The sequence below is a fragment of the Pan paniscus genome, chromosome 3, assembly GCF_029289425.2.
Source record: "Pan paniscus chromosome 3, NHGRI_mPanPan1-v2.0_pri, whole genome shotgun sequence".
NCBI lineage: Eukaryota > Metazoa > Chordata > Mammalia > Primates > Hominidae > Pan > Pan paniscus.
The window spans coordinates 29,073,307-29,093,450 of NC_073252.2; positions in this window are offsets into that span (position 1 = coordinate 29,073,307).

Genomic DNA, 20,144 nt, shown 5'->3' on the forward strand with positions numbered 1-20,144 from the left:
ATGTATGATATGTAGCATTGAATTGTAAATTTGGTGTAATATACAATGTTCATGTATGATATATATATTGTATTTCTATGTGCATTTAGTATAATATGTAGAATAGGTTATGCTAACGTGTAAAAAACAAAGCTGTAAATGTATACTGTAGCAACATTATTTGCTAGTCTCATATTAGTTATTAAGTTGGGGTAATAAAGGCAATAAATAACTCTTATTTAAGAAAATTAGAAAATTAAAGCCCTTCTAAAAGTTCATGTTTTTTATTAAAATTTTTTTAAAAGCTTATTTTGAAACTGAAGATGGAATGATATATAGCAGGAGAGATTATGTTATAAAGCTAGCTAGGGTAAATACTGTAAGAAGAGCTTAACACTGAATAATCTACAAACCCCCAAACACCGTAAGTTTCATTACCCTAGATACTTTTTTATAGCAACATATTTCTACCTCTCTAAGTATAAAATATATTGAACACAGTAAAACGCTTTTTTGTTAAATTTAGATTGCAGATATTGACACTGTTAGCATTTTAGAATATCTGGATTACTTAACCAACCTCTCTTGTGGATGTCATGGCAGTAAATTAGGACATTTGCAAAGCACTTGTAAAATGAGCAGTTTGTAGCTGAGTTCTTAGCTTTTGCTGGGCATAATATAATGTTTAAGACTATGTTTGGTAACATTTTCCCATTTCCCAGCTTCATTTCATGTGGAAAATGCTTTTCCTTTCTGGGAAACACTGTCTAATTTCACACATAAGCAAAATCCATTTTTATGGTAACATATGAGCCACAATGGAGGTGATACTAAAAGTAAACTTTGAAATATATCTTTCAGTGCAGTGAGAATGCTATGCACACAATTATTTGAGCTAATTGTTACAACTGGGATTTAAGCTGAGAGGGACATTATTTAGCCAATGAGAGGAAAGCAAAAATAATCCTGCACAGTCTTCTAACTCAGGACAATCATACATCATTTCTGAATGTCCAACATAATTGACATCTTATCTTTCCAAACTGCACTTTAATTCTATAGGCAATTTTCTACTTGCAGAAAGGTATCAAATGGCACACACACACACACACACACACACACACACGAAAAACCAAAGAAGAAGGGTAAAAAAATCTTGAGAAGAAGAAAGCAATTTAACCAGTAACACATACAGATGAGCTAGCTAGATAGATATGATAGACAGCATGGTGTCACAAAAAATCACTAATCTCAGTGTCAAGAGGCTTGGTTGTGATAGAATTTCTGTTATTAATTCTGTGACCTTCTCCAACTTGACTAGCATTTGTGAAGACTACAATAAGTTAGTAATCCACTCCCATCATCAAATAATTTGGACTTTGAGAATTAAAACTACTAAGTCAGTGTCTAATGGCTAGAGAAGAAATACATAGGAAACTTACATGACAAATTGCTTTTATATGAAACTTATAAGAAAAAATTGTCAATGAAGAAGATATTTGGTCTTCTATAAAAGCAGGGAAAGGTTACTCATAGAGGTTTTTGAATTGCATGAACCTTGGAGATTATACTCACTCCAATATTTCATTTTATAGGTGAGCTAACTGTACCACAGAGGTAGATTTGCTCCTATTCTGGGTCTTGTATTCCATTTAATTTTGGCTCAGAGTAAATTCATCTCCTTGGGGTAATTAAAAAAGGCCTGAACTTTGTGTTGGAGAATCTAGATACAAATGTTAACTTTCTCAAGAACTTTAGCTTCTCTGAATTTCTAGTCCTTCATCTGTAAAAATAGAATGAAAGATATGTCTTCTATAAGATCTCTGACAGAATCAAACAAATAATACATGTAGAAGTGTTTTTAAATTCACTGCCTTTTACAATTAAAAAATGATCATTAACATGGAAAACGAAAGAATTATGTTGTGAAAATGTATTCTGGGTATGTGACCACAAAGTGAGTTGTAGGATGCAGCCACAGGAGGAAGCATACCAGCACCAAGGTAACTGCTGCTTCTGTCAACATTCCCCTTGGCAATGTTGACCAGATTTCAGGGAACACAAACAATTCCTTTAAGTAGAAAGTAAATGGATTTAAGTACTGGCGTGGTGGTTTATGCCTATAATCCCAGCACTATGAGAGACTGAGGTGGGTGGATCACGAGGTCAGGAGTTGGAAACCAGCCTGGCCAACATGGTGAAACCCCATCTCTACTAAAAATACAAAAATTAGCCAGGCATGGTGGTGCATGCCTGTAGTTCCAGTTACTCGGGAGGTTGAGGCAGAAGAATCTCTTGAACCCAGGAGGTGGAGCTTGCAGTGAGCCAAACTCAAGCCACTGCACTCCAGCCTGGGCAACAGAGCAAAACTCTGTCTTAAAAAAAAAAAGAAAAAAGAAAAGAAAAAGAAAGAAAGTAAATAGATTTAAGAAAGCAATCAGGTGGCTCAGTATGCCTTCAGTGACTCTTTTTTTTTCTTTCCTTTTTCTTTTCATGGTATGAAAGACTAATGAGCATGCACTGCAAGCCCAGAGATCTACCTAATCTTGCTGCCACCAAAGCTTGCTCTTTTTTAAGTTTCCTCTAAGTAAATCTTTGACCACCTACCAACCTGGATTGGTCTTTTTGGTCTGAGCTTCCCCTCGGCTTACAGAGGGTGATTCTTGGTGCTAGAAAGGAATTTTCACTTTTTTTTTTTTTTTTGAGACAGAGTCTCACTCTCTCACCCTCATCTAGACTCTGTCACCCAGGCTGGAGTGTAGTGGCATGATCTCGGCTCACTGGACCCTCCGCCTCCTGGATTCAAGCGATTCTCCTGCCTTAGCCTCCATCAGTAGCTGGGATTATAGTTGCCCGCCCCCATGCCCGACTAATTTTTTTTTTATTTTTAGTAGAGACAGGGTTTCACCATGTTGGCTACGCTGGTCTCGAACTCCTGACCTCAAGTGATCCGCCCACCTCGGCCTCCCAAAGTGCTCGGATTACAGGTGTGAGCCACCACGCCCGACCTCAACAACTTATTTACTATGATTTATCTTATTTTACTTTCTCTCCAGCTTCACTATCTCTTACTAAGAATTTCCTCTGTGTCTCTTGAATTTTTGATTGGGTCATTTTGCTATTTAAGGAGTTAAGACTATGCCAATCCAAATATGCTGCTTTAGCATATTGACCATTTTGATATGACTCTGACCTTCGTTCTGTTTCTTGTAAACAGGAGATAAAATTTCCATATGAAAGTTGTCCTCGCTAAATGGAAAAACAGTTACATTCTTTTTCATATATTATCTGTTTTATTTATTTACTTTTCATATATAGCACTTTTATTACCTTCAGTCCTCGTGTTGTACATTAGATCTCTAGTCTTGTTCATTCTACATATCTGCTGCTTAGATCTCCTGATCGACTTCTCTCCATACACCTCCAACCACTTTTCTGTTCTCTATGTCTGTATGTTTATTTATTTATTTTTTTAGATTTGACTTAAAAGTAAGATCATGTGGTCAGGCACGGTGGCTCATGCCTGTAATCCCAGCACTTTGGGAGGCCAAGGTGGGTAGATCATCTGAGGTCAGGAATTTGAGACCAGCCTGGCCAACATGGCGCAATCCCGTCTCTACTAAAAGTACAAAATTAGCCAGGTGTGGTGGTGCACACCTGTTAAGTCCAGCTACTCTGGAGACTGAGGCAGGAGAATCACTTGAACTGGATGCAGAGGTTGCAGTGAACCAAGATGGTGTCATTGCACTCCAGCCTGGGCAAAAAGAGTGAAACTCCACCTCAAAAAAAAAAAAAAAAAAAAAAAGAGTGAGATCATGTGATTTTTTTTTTTTCTGTGTTTGGTATATTTTGTTTAGCATAATGTCCTGTAGTCTTCAGTGTTGGAGGTGGGACCCGGTGGGAGGTGATTGGATTATGGGGGTGGATTTTTTCTTGGTACTATGTTGTGATAGTGAGTGAGTTCTCATGAGATCTGGTTGTTTAAAGGTGTGTGGCATCTCCTCCCCTCTTCGTCCTGTTCCTGCCATGTAAGATGATGGCTGTTCCCATTTGCCTTCCACCATGAGTAAAAATTTCTTGAGGCCTCCCCAGAAGCAGATGCCACCATGCTTCCTGTACAGCCTGTGGAACCATTATCCAATTAAACACCTTTTGTTATAAGTTACCCAGCCTCAGGCATTTCTTCTTTTTTTTTTTTTAAAGAAAATTACAGGTTTTTATTCACAACACAATTTCTAGTTACAAGGTATTTACAATATTCACAAATGAGGCCAGGCATGGTGGCTCATGCCTGTAATCCCAGCACTTTGGGAGGCCGAGGTGGGTCGATCACCTGAAGTCAGGGGTTCGAGACCAGCCTGGCCAACATGGTGAAATCCCATCTCTACTAAAAATACAAAACTTAGCCGGGCATGATGGTGCATGCCTTTAATCCCAGCTACTCGGAAGACTGAGGCAGGAGAATTGCTTGAATCCAGGAGGCAGAGGTTGCAGTGAGCCGAGATCACACCACTGCACTCCAGCCTGGGTAACAGAGCAAGACTCCGTCTCAAAAGAAAAAAAAAATTACAAATGAAACGGTTATCAAAAAGCTGCCATTTCCTCCATATTATAAGACTGCTTTGCAAGGGATTACATTTCTTTTCTTGGAGCACATTAGTTTTCATTAAAATCTTAAAAGAAGCAATGGATGTTTTTTCCCCAAGTCTTCCTTTTCTGGGTCCAATCTCTATTCTTTTTATTTAAGACTACTGCAGCTCTGTCAAAAAATCAGAACCATCCCCCCAATATCCTCATTATTGCTATTTCCACATAAGAGCAACATATTGACTTTGGCAAAACAATTAAACAAACTTAAACCATGAGTCAATAGCCAACACTTCCTTTGGTGACTTTATCCAAGCCTTCCTCCTGCCAACTGTCCCATTCTGCCTCTGTTGAGTCCTGGTCAAGGGAAGAGCTGCAAATGGGGCACTTTAAGTTCTGTGGTACATCTTCATTTCTTTTTTTTTTTTAATTTTTGTTTTAAGTTCAGGGGTGCATGTGCAGGATGTGCAGGTTTGTTACATAGGTAAATGTGTTTCATGGGGATTTGTTATACAGATTATGTGAGCATCCAGGTATTAAGCCTAGTATCCATTTGTATTTTTCCTGATCCTTTCCCTCCTCCCACTTTCCACCCTCTGATAGGCCCCAGGGTGTGTTGTTCCCCTCTATATGTCTATGGGTTCTCATCATTTTGCTCCCACTTGTAAGTGAGAACATGTGATGTTTGGTTTTCTGCTCTTGTCTTAGTTTGTTGAGAATAATGGCTTCCAACTCCATCCATGTCCTGCAAAGAACATGATCTTGTCCCTTTCTATGGCTGCATAATATTCCATGGTGTATATGTACCACATTTTCTTTATCTAGTCTATCATTGATGGGCATTTGGGTTGATTCCATGTGTTTGCTATTGTGAATAGTGCTGCAATGAACATATGCATGCATATATCTTTATAATAGAATAATTTATATTCCTTTGGGTATATACCCAGTAATAGGATTGCTGGGTCAAATGGTATTTCTGGTTCCAGGTCTTTCAGGAATCACCACACTGTCTTCCACAAAGGTTGAACTAATTTACATTTCTACCAACAGTGTAAATATGTTCCTATTTCTTTGTCACCTCATCAGCATCTGTTGTTTCTTGACTTTTTAATAATTGCCATTCTATGCTTTCAATTAGTCAATTTAATTCATTTACAGTTTTTTATTGATAAATAAAGACTTACTATTGCTATTTTGTTATTTACGTTCTGGTTGTTTTGTAGCTCTTTTGTTTCCTTCTTCATCTCTTGTCTACCTTTGTAATTTGATACTTTTTTGAAGTGTTATGCTTTGGTTCCTTAATCTTTAATGTTTGTATAACTGCTGTAGCTTTTTGTATTGTGGTTCCTGTGAGGCTTACATAAAAATTATAATTACAAAGGCCTATTTTAAGCTGATAATTAAATGCTGTCACAAATAAAAACTCTAGAGTTTTACCTTCCTACCATCCTACAATTTAATTTGTGATGTCACAATGTATCTTTTTATACTGTAGATTCCTCAATAACTTCTTGTAGCCTTAGATACTTTGACATATCTCTAAATTTGATATTAGAGAAATGTATTAATATGACTTATTAATGTATACCACAGTATTAGAGTATTCTGGATTTGACTAAATATTGATCTTTACCAGTGATTTTTATACTTTTGTATTTATTCATTGTACTTATCACTTTTTATTTGTTTGGGTTTGAAGAACTGCCTTAAGCTTTTTTTTTGTAAGGTGTATGTAATGGTAATGATTCCTCAGCTTTTGCTTGTGCGGGACTGAATTTATCTTTTATTTCTGAGGGATAGATTAGCTGCGAATAGTATTCTTGGCTGGCAGTTTTCTTTTTCTTTTTAGTCCCTTGAATGTATCATCTCAGTCTCTTCTGGCCTGCAAAGTTTCTGCTGATAAATCTGTTAATAGTCTAATGGTTTTTCTCTTATATGTGACTTCACAATTTTCTCTCACTGCTTTTAGAATTCTCTGCATTTGACTGTTGACAGTTTAATTATAATGTACCTTTGAAAGGATCTCTTCAAGTTCCATCCATTTGGGGACTATTGAGCTTCATGAATTTGGAGGTACATATCTCTTCCAAGACTTGGGAAGTTTTCAGCAAGTATTGCATTAGATAAACTTTCTGTCATTGCTCTATCTTTTCATTTTTTGAAACTCTATGTGAATATTTGTTCACTTAATAATGTCCAATAAGTCTCATAGGCTGTCTCTACTCTTTTTTATATTATTCTTGGTTTTTTTTCTTCTGATTTGAGTCATTTCAAATGACCTTGCTTCATGGATTCTTTCTTTTGCTTAATATAGTCTTCTATTGTAGCTCATGTTTTTTTAAAATTATTTCACTGAATACTTTAGCAACAACAGTTTTGTTTTACCCTTTGTAATGGCGTTCATTTGTTTGCTGAATGTCTTATTTTGATCATGAATTGTTTTGTTTTCCTGATTTCATTGAATTGCCTATTTGTATTTTATTGTTTTTCACTGAGTTTTCTTAAGATCATTATTTTCAATTATTTTTTAAACAACTTATAAATTTGTTTCCATGGGGTCAGTTACTGGAGGATTATTATATTCCCTTGGTGGTGTCATGTGCCCTTTCATTTTCATGTTGTCTATGTCTCTCTGTTGATTTCTGTGCAGCTGGTGTTGCAGTCACCTATTTCAAAGTTTAGTGAATGGCTTTGGCAGGAGAATACATTTACTTGCAGATGGGCCAGAAGGTGTTGGGTTGGGCAGGATATGGTGGCCCTGGTTTTTGTGTGGGTGCAGTTGTTTAGTCTCCATGCAACTTTTTGTTGTTGTTATTGTTGTAATCAACATTAGCAATAACTGGGTGCCTCCGTTGTCTAGGCTATAGGAGTTTGTGGCAATGATGGTGGCTGCATAGGTCATTGGGGCGGGGTCTTTAGGTATTCTCCTGTTCCTGTCTTCCTCACAGTGAGGAGTCTTAGCTAAGGGGATTTCTCTTGGTGTTGGGACTGACACGGCTCACATACAGCTACAGTGGCACCGGGATTCAGGGCACAGGTGCTTGGAGAAGCTGTGAAGCCAGATCCATGGTTTCGAGTCTTGAGACTCTACTATAGAACCTGAGACTTGAGGCACAAGTTCACTCTCCAAGAAACAAATGCATACAGTTCTCTCACTTAGTTGGAGTCTGTTGTTCTGAAGTACACCCAAGCACCTTGGTCTCAGGAGTCTGGGATGTAGCTGCAATTCTGACACTGGGGATCAGGGCACAGCATAACATAGTTTCAGGAAAGAAGGAGTACTCCAGGGATTTGGACCCCAGAGATAGGGCACAGTTGCAATTTGAGACTCAGAACCAACAGAGCACAATGGCAGCTCAGGCCCTGGAAGATAAGGTAACATTAGATCATAGGATGTTGGGAAACATCAGTAGCCCAGTTAGGATGTTAGGAAATAGCAGTAACCCAGTCTCTGTGAGGCCAGGTACAGCAGCAGCAAGAACCTAGAAATGGCGAGGTGCTACTGTGAATTGGGACTTAGGGATCAGTGTAGTGATGATTCTACTACCTGGAAGAGCAGATGTCTCAGCCATTTAGACCTCAAGGGGCCATCGAGTTTTAAGTAGCTCTGACTGGTTCCACAGTTCCATCTATGGTTGTTCAGCCTGGAGGGCCAAACAGCTCAGGTAATCCTTTGATTCCCTGAAATGTGAGACACTGTGTCTATCTGGCCACAGAAAGTGTGGTTCCATGGGTCAGTGGAGCCTCTGCATCCCTGCAGGTGGGGTACCACGTCAGCTGTGGTGCTGGGAGGTGCAACTGCCCAAGTTTGCCAGAGTATTAGACCCCATGGAACGCAGGGTCCTGCCTTAGCTGTGGTGCCAGGGGGCATAACTGCTCCTGTATGCCAGAGGCCTGAGGTCCTAGATGGAGTGGGGTCATTTGTGATCTCAGCTGTGACTCTAAAAAGAGGCTGCCCTAGCAATTGAGATAATTGAGTAGGAATTGCTCTGCAGTAACTTGCCCCTAAAGGGTAAGATGGAGAATTAGCTCTGCTGGGGGATGGTATGTTACCAGGTAATCATGGTGCAGTGGTAGCTGAGCCTCAGGGATAGATGCAATGGCTACTCATCCCCAGAGCAGGACACATTCTAGAAGAGTCTCCAGTTCCAAAATAGTGCAAAGCAGTAGCAGCACAGACCACAGTGGTGTGGGGCATAGTCTCAGCTTCTCTATGGCTAGCTCAGCCCTGTTGACTCCAGGGAGCTCCCTCAGCCGGTTCAAAGCTTGGGAGGTACAAAGGAATGTCCAATAGAGAAGACTACAGGTGTCCAAGGTGGTGACTGGGGCTGCTGGGGTCCATTTACTTCCCTTTCCCCCACAGTGAGAAGCTCCTCCTGGTTCTGTGTTGATTCTGACCCAGGAGATGATGCGGCAGAGCCAATGTGTTTTCTCCCCTTCTCTATGCAGCCATCCTGGGTTTCTGTGCTCTAAAGGATTCCTCCTGCTTTTTTGCTGTTCTCTGATGCTCTTTGTTAGTTATTTTGGTCAAAATTTAGATCTTTATTTGTTGCTTTGGGATTTTTATGGGAAGAGGAGAGTGCTATTAGCTTCAAATCGGCCATCTTGCTAATGTCCTAGGCTGAAAGTAACATTGTTTTCATCAAGGATGGAAAATTGAAAGCCAAGGGAAATCTATAAAAAAAAATAAGCTTGTTAATGTAATCCTTTTTACTCCTAGTCACTTCTCTACTCAATTAACTACCCTTGCCCAAGTTCCTTTACTTGATTACATTTTCACAGTTTACTACTCTGTCCAATTCAGTATATGGTATTTGACTTTAACTGCTTCTTTGAGACTTCATTTCCTTATGAGAGCTCCATGTCACCTAAAACTTATAAGAAATAAATTTGCATGCTTTTCTCCTGCTTGTCACATGTTAAAATAATTATCACATCCAGATGAATAAAAATACAAACAAGGAAGAGGTAAAGTTTTGCTTCCTCTACACTATGCTCTGATTTCCTAGAATTCTTAAAAAAGAAATCCTTAGAAATAACACCCCTCACACCCCTCTCACTATCAACAAAACATACACTGTTTAAAATAATGACTTTATCCCATTCAGGCCTCTCCACCTTGGTAAAAACATTTGTATGGTGTTTATTTCTTGACAATTTGTTAAATTTAATTTATTTTTCTTTGTCTTTGCCTATTTGCCAAACTGAAAAAAGAGGAAATCTGGGGTCCTTGCATCATCATTGTTGTGAAAAGGGAATTTCCTTTCTTATTCACTCATAGACTATTATGGTGGCAAAATAAGCTCCAAAGATGTCCACACATGTCATACATCCCAGAGCTGCTAAAAGTGTTATAAGGCACAACAGAAATTAAGATAGCATATGCAATTAATGCTGCTATATATGGCTGCTAGGACTGCCATAATAAAATATCACTGACCAGATGGCTTAAAAAACAGAAATTTATTTTTGCAACGTTTTGGAAGCTAGAAGTCCAAAATCAAGTTGCCAGGAGGTTTGGTTTCTCCTGAGACTTCTCTCCTTGACTTGCAGTGATCACATTCTCATTATGTCCTCATGTGGCCTTTCCTTCTAGCATGTACACCCCTGGTGTCTCTTACTTTTCCTATGAGGACACCTGCCCTATTGGATTAAAATGTCACACTTAGGACCTTGTATAACCTCAATTTCCCCCTTCAAGATTTTTGTCTGCTGCTGGGCACAGTGGCTCACGCCTGTAATCTCAGCACTTTGGGAGGCTGAGGTGGGAGGATCACCCGAGGTCAGGAGTTTGAGACTAGCCTGGCTAAGATGACAAGACCTGTCTCTACTAAAAATACACAATTAGCCTGGCATAATGGTGCATGCCTGTAATCCCAGCTACTCGGGAGGCTGAGGCAAGAGAATCACTTGAACCCTGGAGGCACAGGTTGCAGTGAGCCGAGATCTTGCTACTGCACTCTAGCCTGAGCGACAAGAGTGAAACTCCATCTCGGAAAAAACAAAACAACAACGAAAAAAGATTTTTTCTCTAAATATAGTTCCATTGGGAGTTCAAGCTTCAACAAAGAATTTGGGGAAGGACCAATTCCATTCATATCAGTTGTTAATAAACTGACCTTAAAATAGGAAGATTAGGAATCTAATCCTAGTTATTCCTAGGAATAATTGGATTATTAGCAATGAGCCAAATGTGATCCCACAGGTCTTTAAATGTGGAAGAGGAAAGCAAAACCCTCATGGTCAGTGTGAAGTACTGTGAGAAAAACAAGTGTTACCAGCTTTGAATATGTAAGAGAGCCAAAGGCTGATAAAGGCAGCTTCTTAAATCTGAAAAAGGCAAGAAAATAGGTTCTCCTTTAGAACCCCCAAAAAGGAATGTGGCTCTGCCAGCAACCTGATTATTGCCCAGTGGAACTTACATCAGACTTCTGACCTACAAACATGTAAGATAATACATCTGTGTTGTTTTTTTTCTTTTTTCTTTTTTTTCTTTTATTATACTTTAAGTTCTAGGGTACATGTGCATAATGTGCAGGTTTATTACATATGTATACATGTGCCATGCTGGTGTGCTGCACCCATTAACTTGTCATTTACATTCGGTATATCTCCTAATGCTATCCCTCCCCACTTCCCCGACCCCAAGACAGGCCCTGGTGTGTGGTGTTCCCCACCCTGTGTCTAAGTGTTCTCATTGTTCAATTCCCACCTATAAGTGAGAACATGTGGTGTTTGGTTTTCTATCCTTGTGAGAGTTTGCTCAGAATGATGGTTTCCTGCTTCATCCATGTCCCTACAAAGGACATGAACTCATCCTTTTTTATGGCTGCAGAGTATTCCATGGTGTATATATGCCACATTTTCTTAATCCAGTCTATCATTGATGGACATTTGGATTGGTTCCAAGTCCTTGCTATTGTGAATAGTGCCACAATAAACATACATGTGCATGTGTCTTTATAGCAGCATGATTTATAATCCTTTGGGTATATACCCAGTAATGGGATTGCTGGGTCAAATGGTATTTCTAGTTCTAGATCCCTGAGGAATCGCGACACTGTCTTCCACAATGGTGGAACCAGTTTACAGTCCCACCAACAGTGTAAAAGTGTTCCTATTTCTCCACATCCTCTCCAGCACACCATTCTAACTGGTGTGAGATGGTATCTCATTGTGGTTTTGATTTGCATTTCTCTGATGGCCAGTGATGATGAGCATTTTTTCATGTGTCTGTTGGCTGCATACATGTCTTCTTTTGAGAAGTGTCTGTTCATATCATTGACCCACTTTTTGATGGGGTCGTTTGATTTTTTCTTGTAAATTTGTTTGAGTTCTTTGTAGATTCTGGATATTAGCCCTTTATCAGATGGGTAGATTGCAAAAATTTTCTCCCATTCTGTAGGTTGCCTGTTCACTCTGATGGTAGTTTCTTTTGCTGTGCAGAAGCTCTTTAGTTTAATTAGATCCCATTTGTCAATTTTGGCTTTTGTTGCCATTGCTTTTGGTGTTTTAGACATGAAGTCCTTGCCCAGGCCTATGTCCTAAATGGTATTGCCTAGGTTTTTTTCTATGCTTTTTATGGTTTTAGGTCTGACATTTAAGTCTTTAATTCCTATTGAATTAATTTTTGTATAAGTTGTAAGGAAGGGATCCAGTTTCAGCTTTCTACATATGGCTAGCCAGTTTCCCCAGCACCATTTATTAAATAGGGAATCATTTCCCCATTTCTTGTTTTTGTCAGGTTTGTCAAAGATCAGATGGTTGTAGATGTGTAGTATTATTTCTGAGGGCTCTGTTCTGTTCCATTGGTCTAGATCTCTGTTTTGGTACCAGTACCATGCTGTTTTGGTTACTGTAGCCTTGTAGTATAGTTTGAAGTCAGGTAGCATGATGTCTCCAGCTTTGTTCTTTTGGCTTAGGATTGTTTTGGCAATGCGGACTCTTTTTTGTTTCCATATGAACTTTAAAGTAGTTTTTTCCAATTCTGTGAAGAAAGTCACTAGTAGCTTGATGGGGATGGCATTGAATCTATAAATTACCTTGGGCAGTATGGCCATTTTCATGATATTGATTCTTCCTATCCATGAGCATGGAATGTTCTTCCATTTGTTTGTGTCCTCTTTTATTTCATAAAGCAGTGGTTTGTAGTTCTCCTTGAAGAGGTCCTTCACATCCCTTGTAAGTTGGATTCCTAGGTATTTTATTCTCCTTGAAGCAATTGTGAATGGGAGTTCACTCAGGATTTGGCTGTTTGTCTGTTATTGGTGTATAAGGATGCTTGTGGTTTTTGCACATTGATTTTGTATCCTGAGACTTTGCTGAAGTTGCTTATCAGCTTAAGGAGATTTTGGGCTGAGACGATGGGGTTTTCTAAATATACAATCATGTCATCTGCAAACAGGGACACTTTGACTTCCTGTTTTCCTAACTGAATACCCTTTATTTCTTCCTCCTGCCTGATTGCCCTGGCCAGAACTTCCAACACTATGTTGAAAAGGAGTGGTGAGAGAGGGCATCCCTGTCTTGTGCCAGTTTTCAAAGGGAATGCTACCAGTTTTTTCCCATTCAGTATGATATTGGCTGTGAGTTTGTCATAAATAGCTCTTATTATTTTGAGATACGTCCCATCAATACCTAATTTATTGAGAGTTTTTAGCATGAAGGACTGTTGAATTTTGTCAAAGGCCTTTTCTGCATCTATTGTGATAATCATGTGGTTTTCGTCTTTGGTTCAGTTTCTATGCTGGATTACGTTTATTGATTTGTGTATGTTGAACCAGCCTTGCATCCCAGGGATGAAGCCCAGTTGATCATGGTGGATAAGCTTTTTGATGTGCTGCTGGATTCGGTTTGCCAGTATTTTATTGAAGATATTTGCATCGATGTTCATCAGGGATAATGGTCTATAATTCTCCTTTTTTGTTGTGTCTATGCCATGCTTTGGTATTAGGATGATGCTGGCCTCATAAAATGAGTTAGGGAAGATTCCCTCCTTTTCTGTTGATTGGAATAGTTTCAGAAAGAATGATACCAGCTCCTCTTTGTACATCTGGTAGAATTTGGCTGTGAATCCATCTGGTCATGGACTTTTTTTGGTTGGTAGGCTCTTAATTATTGCCTCAATTTCAGAGCCTGTTATGGGTCTATTCAGGGATTCAACTTCTTCCTGGTTTAGACTTGGGAGGGTGTATGTGTCCAGGAATTTATCCATTTCTTCTAGATTTTTTAGTTTATTTGCATAGAGGTATTTATAGTATTCTCTGATGGTAGTTTGTATCTCTGTGGGATCAGTGATGATATCCCATTTATCATTTTTATTGCATCTATTTGATTCTTCTCTCTTTTCATCTTTATTAGTCTTGCTAGTGGTCTATCAATTTTGTTGATCTTTTCAAAAAACCACCTCCTGGATTCGTTGATTTTTTGAAGGTTTTTTTTGTGTCTCTATCTCCTTCAGTTCTGCTCTGATCTTAGTTATTTCTTGCCTTCTGTTAGCTTTTGAATGTGTTTTCTCTTGCTTCTCTATTTCCTTTAATTGTGATGTTAGGGTGTCAATTTTAGATCTTTCCTACTTTCTCTTATGGGCATTTAGTGTTATAAATTCCCTCTACACACTGCTTTAAATGTGTCCCAGAGATTCTGGTAGGTTGTGTCTTTTTTCTTATTGGTTTCAAAGAACATGTTTATTTCTGCCTTCATTTTGTTATGTACCCAGTAGTCATTCAGGAGCAGGTTGTTCAGTTTCCATGTAGTTGAGCGGTTTTGAGTGAGTTTCTTAATCCTGAGTTCTAGTTTGATTGCACTGTGGTCTGAAAGAGAGTTTGTTATAAATTTTGTTCTTTTACATTTGCTGAGGAGTGCTTTACTTCCAACTATGTGGTCAATTTTGGAATAAGCATGATGTGGTGCTGAGAAGAATGTATATTCTGCTGATTTGGGGTGGAGAGTTCTGTAGATGTCTATTAGGTCTGCTTGGTGCAGAACTGAGTTCAATTCCTGGATATCCTTGTTAACTTTCTGTCTCGTGGATCTGTCTAATGTTGACAGCGGGGTGTTAAAAGTTCTCCCATTATTATTGTGTGGGAGTCTAAGTCTCTTTGTAGGTCTATAAGGACTTGCTTTATTTCATCTGGGTGCTCCTGTATTGGGTTCATATATATTTAGGATAGTTAGATCTTCTTGTTGAATTGATCCCTTTACCATTATGTAATGGCCTTCTTTGTCTCTTCTGAGCTTTGTTGGTTTAAAGTCTGTTTTATTAGAGACTAGGATTGCAACCCCTGCTTTTTTTTTTGTTCTCCATTTGCTTGGTAGATCTTCCTCCATCCCTTTATTTTGAGCTTTGGGTGTCTCTGCATGTGAGATGGATCTCCTGAGTACAGCACACTGTTGGGTCCTGACTCTTTATCCAATTTGCCAGTGTGTGTCTTTTAATTGGAATATTTAGGCCATTTACATTTAAGGTTAGTATTGTTATGTGTGAATTTGATCCTGTCATTATGATATTAGCTGGTTATTTTGCTTGTTAGTTGATGCGGTTTCCTCCTAGCATCAATGGTCTTTACAATTTGTCACGTTTTTGTAGTGGCTGGTACCGGTTGTTCCTTTCCATGTTTAGTGCTTTCTTCAGGAACTCTTGTAGGGCAGGCCTGGTGGTGACAAAATCTCTCAGCATTTGCTTGTCTGTGAAGGATTTTATTTCTCCTTCACTTATGAAGCTTAGTTTGGCTGGATAGGAAATTCTGGGTTGAAAATTCTTTTCTTTAAGAATGTTGAATATTGGCTCCCACTCTCTTCTGGCTTGTAGACTTTCTGCCAAGAGATCTGCTGTTAGTCTGATGGGCTTCCCTTTGTGGGTAACCTGACCTTTCTCTCTGGCTGCCCTTAATATTTTTCCCTTCATTTCAACTTTGATGAATCTGACAATTATGTGTCTTGGAGTTGCTCTTCTCGAGGAGTATATTTGTGGTGTTCTCTGTATTTCTTGAATTTGAATGTTGGCCTGCCTTGCTAGATTGGGGACGTTCTCCTGGATAATATCCTTCAGAGTGTTTTCCAACTTGGTTCCATTCTCCCCATCACTTTTGGGTACACCAATCAGACGTATATTTGGTCTTTCACATAGTCCCATATTTCTTGGAGGCTTTGTTCATTTCTTTCTACTCTTTTTTCTCTAAACTTCTCTTCTCACTTCATTTCATTCATTTGATCTTCAATCACTGATACCATTTCTTCCAGTTGATTGACTCGGCTACTGAAGCTTGTGCATGCATTACGTAGTTCTTGTGCCATGGTTTTCAGCTCCATCAGGTAATTTAAGGTCTTCTCTATGCTGTTTATTCTAATTAGTCATTAGTCCAATCTTTTTTCAAGGTTTTTAGGTTCTTTGCGATGGGTTCGAACATCCTCTTTTAGCTCGGAGAAGTTTGTTATTACCGATCTTCTGAAGCCTTCTTCTCTCAATTCATCAAAGTCATTCTGTCCAGCTTTGTTCCTTTGCTGACGAGGAGCTGCTTTCCTTTAGAGGATAAGAGGCGCTCTGATTTTTAGAATTTTCAGCTTTTCTGCTCTGGTTTCTCCCCATCTTTGTGGTTTTATCTACCTTTGGTCTTTGATGATGGTGACGTACAGATGGGGTTTTGGTGTGGGTATCGTTTCTGTTTGTTAGTTTGCCTTCTAACAGTCAGGACCCTCAGGTGCAGGTCTGTTGGAGTTTGCTGGAGGTCCACTCCAGACCCTGTTTGCCTGGGTATCACCAGCGGAGGCTGCAGAACCACAAATATTGCAGAACGGCAAATGTTGCTGCCTGATTGTTCCTCTGTAAGCTTCCTCTCAGAGGGGCACCCAGCTGTATGAGGTGTCAGTTGGCCCCTACTGGGAGATGCCTCCCAGTTAGGCTACTCGGGGGTCAGAGACCCACTTGAGGAGGCAGTCTGTCCCTTCTCAGATCTCAAACTCCATGCTGGGAGAATCACTACTCTCTTCAAAGCTGTCAGACAGGGACATTTAAGTCTGAAGAAGTTTCTGCTGTCTTTTGCTCAGCTATGCACTGCCCCCAGAGGTGGAGTCTACAGAGGCAGGCAGGCTTCCTTGAGCTGCAGTGGGCTCCACCCAGTTCGAGCTTCCTGGCCACTTTGTTTACCTACTCAAGCCTCAGCAATGGTGGGTGCCCCTAGCCCAGCCTCGCTGCCACCTTGCAGTTCAATCTCAGACTGCTGTGCTAGCAGTGAGCAAGGCTCCGTGGGCGTGGGACCGTCTGAGCCAGGCACAGGATATAATCTCCTGGTGTGCCATTTGCTAAGACCATTGGAAAAACACAGTATTAGGGCGGTAGTGACCTGATTTTCCAGGTGATGTCTGCCATGGCTTCCCTTGGCTAGGAAAATGAATTCCCTGACCCCTTGCGCTTCTCAGGTGAGGTGATGTCTCGCCCTGCTTTGGCTCATGGTCTGTGGGCTGCACCCACTGTCCTGCACCCACTGTCCGACAAGCCCCAGTGAGACGAACCTGGTACCTCAGTTGGAACTGCAGAAATCACCTGTCTTTTGTGTTGCTCACACTGGGAGCTGTAGACTGGGGCTGTTCTTATTCAGCCATCTTGGAACCTCCCTCATGTTGTTTTATGTCACTAAATTTGTGATAATTTATTACAGTATAATAAGAACTAATCTAGCTAATAAAAGAATGATACAACTTCATTGAGTGCTCTTATTTATTGCACCTTTCTATAGTACTTTATATTCCTATTTACAATCAAAACTTCTTTTACTTAATTGTTTTTGCTATATTTGAAATGCCTACTAAGTATCTGAAAATTTTTAGACACTATACATATAGTGATTATCTTTGTAAAGTCAAGTCTTTACTTTCTTGAACCTATGCTCTCAATGAGGAAATTCATAGATAAATTGCAAATCTTTTCATGCACATATAGCCTGACCTTGAAAGACTAAGAAAAAAATTTGTATAAGAAATTGCATCTTTATGAACTCCAAAAAAATAAATTGAAGTGATTTCGGTGAAGTCAGAGATAGAGATGAACATGTGCAAATGCTGGGCTATAAGAAAACACATTAGGGAGAGCAAGTTTCGTAAGGTTTTACTTTTTAAGAGCATAAAGGTGGGAAGTAGGGGAAACTAATTAAAATTTAATTCCTTACAAATAATTGTAGTTTTCTTTTTCCACATGGTTTAAAACATCAATTACTTTAAGCATTACTGAAGCCTAAATTTTTAATGCACAGTGAATGATATTTAAGACTGATCCAAACTGCACAACAAAAACATCTGCAAATCAAATACTCTTTAGGAAGACTTTAAACAGCATGAGTGTGTTGTACTTTTATTTTTTTTTTTAAGTCACATCACTAGGGTTAAGGTTGACACATTGCATACTATATACTCTGACATCTAATAAAGTACTATGTAATTTTCCACGGCTTAATTCTGTTTATTAATTAGCTTCCTCGCTTAATAATCTCTCCTTACAATCTGTCACCTATTGAAAGAATCAATAGAGAATGTATACACACTAGCTGTTAGAGTGTACATTACATAGCTGCCATTATGCTAGGCGCTATTATACATAATTCAGTTGCAATAATAACTTGGATATTATTCACTAAATTTGAGTATATCAATATTTTGCTCAAAATTTTTAATTAAAAAGAACCAATTTAAAGCAGTGTAATGACAAGTATTTGGAGAAATACTTTCGTGCAAGTGTTTCACTTTGATCTTTGGAACCAAAGATATTTATTTATTTTTATTTTTTAAAGTTTTCATGACTCATTTGGAGCTTAATCCATTGAATTGAGTGGGTGGCTTAATTGGGTTTTAAAATATGATAGCGCATAAAGTAATGATACTTCTGCTAGATGCTCAGAAATGATTATTGGTATCTATTCTAAATGGTAACTTCCAAAAATTAATTAGCCCAGTAAATTTCACTTAGCACCTATTATGTTTCAGACAGCATTCTATAAATTTAAGACATATTTACCAAATAATATCAATAACCCACACCACAATAATAATAATAAACAAATAGTCCTGCCCCATGAAGCTGGTAGTAAGTAAATGCTTGGTCAGAAAAGGGGATGATAGAAAATACAGAGTAAGCCTAATTTTTGAAATAAAGTGATTATCCAATAATTACAAATTAATGATAGAAGTACAAGAAACATGGATTAGTACAAGAAAGGAAATATAGATTAGTACAAGAGGGTTTAGATTATTGGGAAAGAGGTTTGGAACTATTAAATAAAGTGTTCAGAATATTTTGACCAATTGTTACTGGTCCAGTCTCCCGTGATAACTATTCTGAAAAGCCAATATTTAGATACTTACATTCGTATGTAGTTTATTAAAATTAAAACACAACAGCCCCCCAAAAGTCAGTATCTTGAGCAACAGGAAAGATATGTAATGCCTCTGTCAAATGCCAGCCCAACCAAAAATCGGAGTTATAATATCTCTCAAGCTATTTCTTCTCTGTTCTAAGTAGCTTGAAATTTGAAAGACAGCACTTTACTCTGTGCTTCAAGGCACTTTACATGTATAAGAGAATAATTACAGAGCTACTCAATTGAACCAGGTGTTAAGTACTATTATCCCTATGTTATGGAAATGGAATAAGAGTTGACAAGGCTCAGGGGGTCAATCCAACCAGGAAAATAAAAGCTGTTAATCTGAATCAACAGAAAAATGCAAGCTGCCCTAATGCCCTTGAATAAGTCAATTAAATTCAATTTCCTTGTCTGAAGACAATGAATGTGAGTATTAAAAAAAAAAACAGAAAAAAACTATCAAAGATTTCAAATAAATATAGAACATATATGAGTTTTGATGATACAATACCCTGACTCTGGAGTCATGTATGGCAAAAGAAGATTGCACTGGTTGAAAAATGAGACATAAAGAGTTTAAATAACTTTACCCATAGCACAGGGCAAGAAAATGATATAGTTCTATAAGCACTTTAAACTCAGACTTTAGTGAAATACTTTAACCAGAAGTCTGCAAGCAGCATTTACATATACAATTGAACAATGCAGGGGTTAGGAAAGCTGTCACCCCCACCCCAACCCCCTGAAGTCAAAACTTTGAAAATAACTCCTGACCCTTCAAAAACATAACTACTAGTAGCTCACTGTAGACGAGAAGCCTTAACAATAACATAAAGGGTCAATTAACACATATTGTGTATGTTATGTGTTTTATGTACTACATTTTTATAGTCAAGTAAGCTGGCGAAAAAAACATTATTAAGAAAATCATAATGAAGAGAAAATATATTTACTATTTATTAAGTGGAAGTGGTTCATCATCATCAAGGTCTTCATCATCAGCATTTTCATATTAAGTAGGCTGAAGAAGAGGAGGAAGAGGAGAGGTTGGTTTTGTTGTCTCTGGGGTGGTAGAGACAGAAGTGGAAGAGGTAGAAAGGAAGACAGGACAGGAAGACATACTTGAGTAACTTTTCAGGAATACGTCATATTTTCTGTCGGCCTTTTTGCTGTTTTAATTCTCTAAAATTGTTCTATATGCTACCATTCTTCTTCCATCATTTG